Source organism: Triticum aestivum, chromosome 4D (genome assembly GCF_018294505.1).
Source record: "Triticum aestivum cultivar Chinese Spring chromosome 4D, IWGSC CS RefSeq v2.1, whole genome shotgun sequence".
NCBI classification, from domain to species: Eukaryota; Viridiplantae; Streptophyta; class Magnoliopsida; order Poales; family Poaceae; genus Triticum; species Triticum aestivum.
Genome location: NC_057805.1, coordinates 50347451 through 50351152, shown reverse-complemented (window position 1 = coordinate 50351152; position 3702 = coordinate 50347451).

The following is a 3702-nucleotide window of genomic DNA, read 5'->3' as shown; positions in this document are numbered from 1 at the left end:
CTATCCATACTATTAATGATGAGAGTGATTATGCTTATGATATGCAAAGGCCCAAGCTTGGGGATGCTGTGTTTGATGAAAATGACATGTTTGAGAATTTATTTGATGCAATTAATGTTTGTCCCAAGCTTGGGGATGCTATGTTTTATGAAGATGATATTTTTAGCCCCCCAAGTTTTGATGAGCAAATTTATTATAATGAAAGCATGCCTCCTATTTATGATGATTATATTGATGAAAGTGGGTTTGGAAGAGTGTCAACTTTAGGAAGTAATGATCCCACTATTTTGGAGGGTGTTGAATCTTATTGTGACAATTATGAAAGTGGATTTGGAGAGGTCATGACTTTATTTAGTAATGATTCCACTATCTTGGAAGAGGTTTCAATTGATTATGATGAGAACAAAGTTGCTACTTATGATGATTATTGTGATGATACTTATGTTATAAAAAGTAGTGATGATTATATTTATAAAACTTGTCATGATTATTATTACCCTTTTTCTGAACATTACTCTTTTAATGTGGAAACAATTTATAGTATCCGAGTTTCTTATGATACTCCCACTATTCCGAATGAGAAGAATTTTGCTTATGTGGAGAGTAGTAAATTTTCTATGCTTGTAGATCATGAAAAGAATCTTTATGTGATAGTTATATTGTTGAATTCATTCATGATTCTACTGAAAATTATTATGAGGGAGGAATATATGCTTGTAAGAATTGCAATAATACCAAGTTTCCTCTCTATGTGCTTAAAATCTTGAAGTTATGCTTGTTTTGCTTTCCTATGCTAGTTGATTCTTGTTCCCATAAATTGTTTCCTCACAAAATCCCTATGAATATAAAGTTGGTTAGACTTAAATGTGCTAGTCATATTCTTCATGATGCTCTCTTTATGTTTCAATTCTTATCTTTTATGTGAGCATCATTGAAATCATCATGCCTAGCTAGGGGCGTTAAACGTTAGCGCTTGTTGGGAGGCAATCCAATTTTATTTTTGTTCTTTGACTTTTGCTCCTGTTTAGTAATAAATAATCTATCTATCCTCTGGTTAGATGTGGTTTTATGTTTTAGTTAGTGTTTTTGCCAAGTAAAACCATTGGGAAGACTTGGGTGAAAGTTAATGCGATCTTGCTGTAAAAAACAGAAACTTTGCGCTCACGAGATTAGCTGTCATTTTTTCACAGAAGAGTGATTTTAAGTTGATTCTTTTTGAAGATTAATAGACAAATTCCTCACGTCCACCAATTTATTTCAGAATTTTTGGAGTTACATAAGTATTTGAGAGTTACAAATTACTACAGACTGTTCTGTTTTTGGCAGATTCTGTTTTCTATGTGTTGTTTGCTTATTTTGATGAATCTATGAGTAGAATCGGAGGGTATGAACCATAGAGAAGTTGGAATACAGTAGATATTACACCAATATGAATTTAGAATGAGTTCACAACAGTACCAAAAGTGGTGATTTATTTTCTTATACTAACGGAGCTTACGAGTTTTCTGTTGAGTTTTGTGTTGTGAAGTTTTCAAGTTTTGGGTAAAGATTCGATGGACTATGGAATAAGGATTGGAAATAGCTTAAACTTGGGGATGCCCAAGGCACCGCAAGGTAATATTTAAGGACAACCAAGATCCTAAGCTTGGGGATGCCCTGGATGGCATCCCCTCTTTCGTCTTCGTTCATCGGTAACTTTACTTGGAGCTATATTTTAATTCACCACATGATATGTGTTTTGCTTGGAGCGTCATTTTGTTTTATTTTTTTTGCTTGCTGTTTGAATAATATCCCAAGATCTGAAATTCTTAAATGTTAGAGAGTCTTCACATAGTTACATAATTATTCGACTACTCATTGATCTTCACTTATATCTTTCGGAGTAGTTTGTCGTTTTCTCTAGTGCTTCACTTATATCTTTTAGAGAACGACGGTGGTTTTATTTTGAAGAAATTAATGAACTCTCATGCTTCACTTATATTATTTTGAGAGTCTTTTAGAACAGCGTGGTAATTTGCTTTGGTTATAAATTTAGTCCTAATATGATAGGCATCCAAGAGGGATATAATAAAAACTTTCATATAAAGTGCATTGAATACTATGAGAAGTTTGATTATTTATGATTGTTTTGAGATATGAAGATGGTGATATTAGAGTCATGCTAGTGGAGTAATTGTGGATTGTAGAAATACTTGTGTTGAAGTTTGTGATTCCTGTAGCATGCACGTATGGTGAACCGTTATGTGATGAAGTTGGAGCATGAGGTATTTATTGATTGTCTTCCTTATGAGTGGAGGTCGGGATCGCGCGATGGTTAACTCCTACCAACCCTTCCCCTAGGAGCATGCGCGTAGTACTCTGTTTTGATGACTTGTAGATTTTTGCAATAAGTATATGAGTTCTTTATGACTAATGTTGAGTCCATGGATTATACGTACTCTCACCCTTCCACCATTGCTAGCCTCTCTTGTGCCGCGCAACTTTCGCCGGTACCATACACCCACCATATACCTTCCTAAAAACAGCCACCTTACCTACCTATTATGGCATTTCCATAGCCATTCCGAGATATATTGCCATGCAACTTTTCGCTATTCGGTTTATTATGACACGCATCATTATTGTCATATTGCTTTGCATGATCATGTAGTTGACATCGTATTTGTGGCAAAGCCACCGTTCATAATTCTTTCATACATGTCACTCTTGATTCATTGCACTTCCTGGTACACCGCCGGAGGCATTCATATAGAGTCATATTTTGTTCTAAGTATTGAGTTGTAATTCTTGAGTTGTAAGTAAATAAAAGTGTGATGATCATCATTATTAGAGCATTGTCCCAGTGAGGAAAGGATGATGGAGACTATGATTCCCCCAGAAGTCGAGATGAGACTCCGGACGAAAATAAATAAAAAAATAAAAAAAGAGGCCAAAAAAATGAGAAAGGCCCAAATAAAATAAAACAAAAAATGAGAGAAAAAGAGAGAAGGGGCAATGCTACTATCCTTTTACCACACTTGTGCTTCAAAGTAGTACCATGATCTTCATGATAGAGAGTCTCCTATGTTGTCACTTTCATATACTAGTGGAAAATTTTCATTATAGAACTTGGCTTGTATATTCCAATGATGGGCTTCCTCAAATTGCCCTAGGTCTTCATGAGCAAGCAAGTTGGATGCACACCCACTTAGTTTCTTTTTGAGCTTTCATACACTTATAGCTCTAGTGCATCCATTGCATGGCAATCCCTACTCACTCACATTGATATCTATTGATAGGCATCTCCATAGCCCGTTGATACGCCTAGTTGATGTGAGACTATCTTCTTTTTTTTTTCTCCACAACCACCATTCTATTCCACCTATAGTGCTATGTCCATGGCTCACGCTCATGTATTGCGTGAAAGTTGAAAAAGTTTGAGAATACTAAAGTATGAAACAATTGCTTAGCTGAAATCGGGGTTGTGCACGATTTAAATATTTTGTGTGATGAAGATAGAGCATAGCCAGACTATATGATTTTGTAGGGATAGCTTTCTTTGGCCATGTTATTTTGAGAAGACATGATTGCTTTGTTAGTATGCTTGAAGTATTATTATTTTTATGTCAATATTAAACTTTTGTTTTGAATCTTATGGATCTGAATATTCCTGCCACAATAGAGAAGATTACATTGATAAATGTGTAGGTAGCATTCCACATC